Source organism: Pezoporus occidentalis, unplaced genomic scaffold (genome assembly GCF_034315485.1).
Source record: "Pezoporus occidentalis ecotype Australia unplaced genomic scaffold, CSIRO_AGI_Poc_V1 ctg45, whole genome shotgun sequence".
Classification (NCBI taxonomy): Eukaryota; Metazoa; Chordata; class Aves; order Psittaciformes; family Psittacidae; genus Pezoporus; species Pezoporus occidentalis.
This window is the reverse complement of record NW_026915780.1, coordinates 878511-885944: the sequence shown is the minus strand read 5'-3', so window position 1 is coordinate 885944 and position 7434 is coordinate 878511. Positions and strand designations below refer to the sequence as shown.

The 7434-nt window shown below is 44.6% G+C and overlaps 1 long non-coding RNA gene across 1 annotated transcript; it reads right to left on the bottom strand.

The window, feature by feature from the left end:
* Positions 1-301: 301 nt before the first annotated feature.
* Positions 302-7226, bottom strand: LOC134172186 (uncharacterized). The gene is made up of 4 exons (XR_009967858.1): positions 7204-7226; positions 4360-4425; positions 902-1026; positions 302-425 (listed from the first exon to the last, which is right to left on the bottom strand). It is a non-coding gene; the product is annotated as an uncharacterized LOC134172186 (long non-coding RNA).
* Between the last annotated feature and the right edge of the window lie 208 nt (positions 7227-7434).

Here is a 7434-nt window from a genome sequence, read left to right as displayed (position 1 = left end):
TTAGGAACCAGAAAGCAGCATTCTCATCTGTTAAGAGTTAGCTTTAAATACACTCCTCAAGACTGAGTGTAGCATCTACCACCGTATTTTCAGGACTGTTAATACATTTCACATGTAAATGGACCCAAATCCCCAAACTCCCTGTGCTGTTCCCCATTGCAGGAATATTTCCTCCTGCTGTTTCCCCTTAGTCCAAGGGACTCTGAGGTCTTTCCCACCGCAGGACAGGTCAGGGGTCCCCTTCCCAGCAACCAGCAGTTGGTAAGTGTCGTGGTTTAAAAGTGAACCCAGGACAGTAAGTCAGGCAGCTCAAGAGTGAGAGGTGTCGAGTTGAAACTACTCGGGCAGAAGAGATCTAAAGTCTGTTCTTCCACGTTTCATCTCAGCCATTTACCACCAAACAGCTTTGCAATGAAGAGGATGAACTGAAGGGAAATAAGCACCACATCCTGTAGTGGGATCATGTGCTCTGGGTCTGATCTTGCAGGGTTTGATGGAACATGCTTTGAGAATAGCTAATGGTCAAGCCTGATGGGTGAGGTCCTCACTGCTGCAGCCCTCTGTTCAAAGTACCACTTCAGGAGCTGGGGGAAGAAAGCAAAAGCAATAGGGACACCTCTGCAGTCTATTGTGGCTGGTCCTAGGTACTAGCTAAGCAGATGCTTTCAGAGTACATGTATGGGCTCAGCTACATGGACTGAAGTTGGAGCTTGCTCTCACAGTCAGACTGATACCCTGAATTTCTCTGCAAGAGTCTGGAACCACCCGACCACTTCCTTTTGGAAATCTGCTGTTCTCCAGGAAAGGGCATCATAAAACTCGAGTAGAGCAATAAGTGGGGAAAGGGAAAGATCCAATTTGCATACATTGGCTGCATTATTTAACTCAGTCAGTGCTTTACCTTTGTGACTATTCCAAGTTCTTTCATCATCTCTAGGTACTTCAATAATCTTTCCACAGAAAAAAGAGTCTTCTCATACACCATTTAATGTCAAAACAAGGTGCTCACAAACGTAGGCTTGCTGCCTGTTGAAAGCAGTAACAGATGTCCTCTGATCGTTATTTGTTGCACAGATGAACCAGCTACTGAGAGGTTCTAACTCACAGATGTGTTAGTTTGATGCTTCCATTTTGTTTGGAAATACTTCTATTGGCCAACTGCAGCAAGACTTGATTTTGCAAAACAGATGGAGATTATCCTGCTGATCACTGGTTCTTAGTCATAGCTCAGAATATTTTCTCTGCTGTTCCTCTAAAGCATACTCATGCAAAACACCACCGCTAAAAACCCTCTTACAGTAAAATGTGGTAAAAGTTTGATGTTAACCCTTAAGAACTCCTAAGGAATTGATGGATAAAACTGATTTTTACTCCTATTACTCCAATTCGGTGTTGTAGTTGAAACAACACAAAGATGTGCATATTTACTCCAAGATAAATGCTTGTAGTGAAGGCATAGCTCATGCAGAGCATCAAGCAGGCTGAAGTCTGCCCATACTCCTTTATTAGCTGTGAGCACAGAAGGGATCAGGAGAGATTTTGATGGCAGGAAAGTGTGTGCTCAACACAGGCAGCAGATGTGACTCGTACATGCTCTGTGCTCTGCCCTCAGGACCTGCTCTTGAGATCATCCACTTTAATACCCAAAGTCCTCCTGAGGGCTAGAACCACCTGAGCATACTTAGGAAAACATGACATTTTGCCCTGAAAAAGCTGAAAGAACAAAGCAATCCGTATAGGAAACAGAACCAAGAGGAAGCACTAGGATCAATAGGCAAAAGTAAGATGACTGCAGTGTTATGTAGGCCTGGAGTCTGTCAAATGCAGTTCTAGTGAACCCACATTGCTTAAGAAAACATTTCTATGTAAAATGATGGTGCCACAAGAGCAATAGGAAACAGTCAATGACCAGTAGCAGGAAAAAAAAAAAACATGTTCTTAATACTTGTACCTTCACATTGCACTGCAGAATGAGGCACAGAAACATAGCTGTTGCCTAGACAAATATGAGATGCATGAATAAGTATCAGCAGAAGACTCAGCACTCCAGGAGAATGACTGGGGAAGGCACTTCCTGGGCATGGCAATATCTTTTTGGAAGAGTAGCTGGAACATGTTTTATGTTGATTCATAAATGTGTCATTTTCTGGATGGATGCTGCAAAATGGGAAGGAAGGTGGCATTGGAATGAATACTGGGAGTGTGGGAGACAGAGCAGGGAAAGCCATGGAGAACAGCAGAAATCAGTTCAGAATAGGATCTAGCCCTGAGGAATGGTAGAGGGACAGGGGGAAAGACAGACATTAGACCCTACAGCATGGTAGGCCAGAGATGGAATAAATCCAGAGGAAGAGAAGGGGCTGTGTAACACTTGCATGAGCCAGAAGGGAGTGATGTGAAACGAACACTAAACAAACATCTCACAGCTGCTTTTAAAGGTTTGTTAACAAGGATGTGCACATGAAATTATCCCTCAGCCAATGACTGTGAAATCTGTTAGGAAGGATGAAGGCAAAGAGAGGCAGGAGAAACAAGACCAGCTCTGGCTATACAGCCTCTTTTCCAGCCATCCGCAGCCCATGTTGCATGGAATTCACCTCTTCCCCGCTTTCATCCTGTGCTCTGCAACCTGCTTGAAACCCCACTTAAAATTCTGCTCCAAACTCTGCTTGTACAGGCCCTGCAGTCTTCTGAAACTTGACTACAAATTCAACCAGCTGCATGGAGAAGACAAATTCTGCTCGACCCCAGTAAAAGCTCCACATGACAAACCTCGTATCCCGCCCTGTAAAACAGCAATTGCCCAAGTAATTGAGCTGCTCTGATGGCTCAGGTTAAAACACATAGCCAAAACTCTGTCAGTCTCTTAGAAAGGGGACAAACAGGGTGAGCTTCTTGTAAAGAAAGCAAGACACCCCCTGACAGGGACTCAACTGAGCTCCAGACACAATGATGGCATGGCAAGGACCCCTGCCCAGGTGCCTTCCTAGGGGCTATGGAAGTTCATGCTTAGGGGAGGGATGGCTGCTAAAACAGCTCTGCAAGCTCTGCATCTCGTTGTTTTTTGAGAAATAAGCTTGCAGTAAGAAGAATAAATCAGACCAGGAGGAACTGTCAGAATTACGCCAGTTCCACAGCTAATTAAAGTGAGACAAAGTCCGGTTGTGCAGCAGATCCTCATTTATTTCAGCACTGCAAAGGGAATCCCAGCTATTGCTTTGTAACCAGCTTTCCAACAGTTCACCATAAAGGCAACAGCATTAGACTTCAAATAACTTTGGGCATTTCAGATGTCTTTTTACACCAGCTGTTGCCTGTTTCCCTAGAAAGAGGAGTCTGTACTCGCCAGCAAAGGGGTTGGAACTTGCCTTAATTTTGGCTGCTCCTGCTTATTCCACCTTCATTTCGATTTTCAGAGAAACAGCCTCAAAAGCACTGTAGAAATTCACAGGGCCATGCTGCAGGCCACATGCAGACCCTGGATTGATGCAGTTTCACTCAGTAAACCCTGGGTTTACAACAAGCCATTGCAATCACAAGGTGGCCCAGATTTGCTCCTAGTTAGGACCAAGCTCATACAAGTCTCAGACAATCCTGGCTGGATTTTCAAGCCACAGTGAAATCCAGGAGGGGGATGTAGGCTGGGATATCATCAGTACAAAGTTATGCAGGGTTTTGCATTGGATGAGTTCAGGCAAAACACCCGCTTCAGTCACATCCAAATTGAAAACGTTGTGCACCATCTCCTGTGTAGCTTAATCACCTTGGCAGAGCCCAAAGTGGGTTTTCTAAGCCAGAAAGAGCAGCACAGTCTGAGCAATACCCGGCTGCTTTCCTTTATTCCACACAACTTTAAGAAAACAATGGCTATATTCCCTCAGGAACAGACTTGGATGCAGCTCATGGTTTTAAGCAAGATTTGTGAATGACAGTAACAAACTGCCTCTCAGAGCTCTGTATTCAACACCTCAAAGTCACTCCACTTGAAATCATACCTCCCCAGGACCATCACAACTGTTCTACTGGTGAGAACTGGCAGTCTCAGGGAGCTGGGATTTAACCAAGTGTGCAAAACTCCACTATTTTGACTATAACCACTTTTCATTTAGATGATGGTTTTGTACCAGCCGCCCAGCTCAGCACAGCCTGGTCAGCAGTGCTTTAAACATCGTGCCCTTGCTTATTCTGCCCTTATTTCCTTCTGTTTGTGTTTCGTGCTAGTTTTGAGCCTGTTGCTATGTTACTGAGCAGACAGAGTTTGAACTTTGCTCTGCTACGCTACACCTCCTCATTGTCCTCACCACTGCATATTTAGGGCTGTGCTGAATGTCTGACCCATTCTGGGTTTTGCAGACCTACCCTTTTTCTTTTGCTTTCCTGGTACCACCCATGGTAGCGCATCCTTTGCTGCTCCTGCTGTATGAACTGAAAGAAAAACTGGATCTCAAATCAGAACACTGTCTGAGCAGAGACCCCTTCTTTCCAGACATCAGTGGTACATAACTTCGCTCTTACTCAGCTGATGAAGAACACTCCATTCACAAAAAATAGTCTTACAATCAGCTTTACTCACCAACTGTTTTGTCTCAGGTAAAGTGTTGGTTTTTTTGTAGGGTATGAGAGTCTTACAGTGCTGTTATCAGAGAGCAAGAACAATCCCACTGTAAGACAATGAGAGAAGCCTCAGATCAATGGTGTGGGATGCATGATAAAGGAAACAACGAGCTGAAGCACCCAGGAGCTGTGGACTCCACTCAAGCTCAAGCACACAGTTATGGTGCATTACTCACCATGGCAGTCTCCTGCACAAGCAGAAGTCTGGGGGCTTTAGAAGCCATGTCCTCTGCTGACCCCCAGATTACCAACAGGTCTTATCACACTGTGGAGTGTCTGCAGTGATTTAATTGAAGCACTTGGAGCTCACAGATTCACCACTGTGTGACTTCGTTTACTCTGGTAGTTTTCTAGGTCACTCTAATCAATACATTAAAGTTTAATATTAATGTCCTTGTATGATCTGAGTGATAGAACTCAATCAAAATACATTTATTGTAGATTTGTTGTTCAGACTGGGAGGGACCTTTGAAATAAATCCATAACATTACCATATGCTCTGTGCATATCAAATAGTGTTTTCTTGTGTAAAACTTCAATAACTGGAAATGCACTCACATTATCAACATTTCATTGTGCTCCATCTTTTCCACCTCACCATGCACCATATTTCCAGCAGCCTTCAGAATGATTAGGCATCTATTTATGGTTTCGTTATGTTAAAACTTGACTATAGAAAGGAAAACCAGTAAGCAAATACTACAGAGATGCCACTTCTTAACCCTCTTCCACCAAAAAAAAACTAGCCAGTCTATAGTAGCCTCATAACTTGTTTCTCCCATGTATCAGAACTGATGAGCATGCAGACTGGAAGCATCATGCCACAACAGACCAAGTGTTATTTAGTCATCAGCTAAATAAGAACAGCTTGAGCAGGCTACAGGGGAAAAAGGCAAAAGGGTAAGAGATAGGTAAGAGCTCGATAAGATTGACAAGGAAAGGGGATATACTCACTAACAAAAACCATAAACCACACAAACCGTTCACAGGGCACCAATGTGATCTTGGACAAGACTGCAGCACATACTGTAAAAATCCTAGAAACATTCATTTCTAATAATAGCTAGGTAAAGAAAGAAAACAGAGCGGGGTAGAAGTGCCTGCTGGGGGTTTATGCAGGTTGAACAGGGCTTGGAGCAAGCTGCACCTAGTGAAAGGTGTCCCTGCCCCTGGCAAGGGTGGGAACTGGGTCATCTTGAAGGTCCCTTCCAACCCAAACCAGTCTGTGATTAGTGAATAGTATTTTTAGAGCACTGTAGTGCTAAATAAAAACTCAGAAGCATCAGCTCCAGCTATACAAGGCGTACATGGCCTTTCTTGTGTGCCTTGGAGACCCAGGCATTTTGTAAGGGGACGAAAATCAAGTTGACTTTCCCCTAAACAGGAATGGATTGTTGAGCCTATCCAGTCACCTTAAATTTACAGAAACATAAGCAAGAAAACATGGACCTAAGAAGTTTGCCTGACAGAAGTGAACTGCATAACAAGCGCAGTGCTCTTAAGCAGAAAGGTTACAGTGACCTCCTTGGTCAATCACAAAGGAAGGAAAGAGGTTTCTGCCCATCCAGAGCATCAAGCATTTGCTAGAACGCTCTCAGGGAGTACAAGGGGTGGGCAATGACTTCAACATAGCCATAAGCTAATAAATGGCAACATAAACAGCAGGAGCAGTCAATACCCTTGTGCTTGAGTAATGTGGTGAGGAACAATGTGCACAACGGCTAGAATAAGCTATGCAAAGGAGCCATAGGGACCTCTGAAGCTTTCCCCTGCACAGCCTTCCCAGAACCCCACTTTGCTTGCATGAAGGCACATTAATGAATAGAAGAAAAACTGCTTTGATTTTAAAACAGTTAAGAAATGAACATTTCTAATTGGGGATTTTTCTTTTATTGTGTAGCTTTGCAGGCTCACTTTGGAGTATCTGGGCAAACACCAATTAACAGTAAAATGAAGAGCTGTTAACTTGGCCACTGTCTAATAAAACAGGCAGATATTCAACATGGAAATTACTCCACTCGGGCATAAAAGGAGGTCTGACATATGGAAGGGGAGGGAAAAGCTACAAATAAGTAAATATAAGTTGAGAGCAATGATTTCAGTGGCCTGGGCATGTGCTCAGGGTGGCAGGAGACATCCTTCACCCTCCTCTGCCATCCTGTGTGCCTCTGGAAGACACTACCCTTGTTTGAAGCACAGTCTGAATCAACAGCGCTGTCTCACTGTTTGCAGCTCTCCAGTCAAACAGCCTCAGCAGGCTTTTTCCTTGTGCAGCACATAACTCAGTGCTGTTTTCCCCCTTTTCCACATCCCATGCCTTTCTCCCAACCTGTACAAATGCTGTAAACACCCCCTGGCATGGGTGAAGTACAGCTGCTGCAGCCCAGATCAAGCTGATAGTCACAGGCACTCTCACAGCAAGGTCACGTCTCCCTCAGCTACAGCCTCTTCCTACCCTGTGCATCCAAGTCACAGAGCAGCTTTCTGAAAGGTCTTCAAGGCTTTTGTTCACAAAACAGTTGCTGGCTCACACACATCTCTGAATACTTTCCTCTGTCAGACAGGGCTTTTTGATGCATAGAGACTTACCCATCCCTCCAAGCTGCTCCTTGGATCACCCAGCACAGACCACAGCAGTCTAAACAATACACACCAGCTAAAGACCAAGGTCTTCTCCATCTGTAAGGCCCCATACAGCACCTTCTTCATTCAGCAGAGCTGTGCACAGGGCAACAAGCTCATGAGAAGCAAGAACATCTTCCTTAAGGACAGCACTCCTTTGCAAAGCCTGGTTAGGAAGAAGGCCCCATACACAGATCA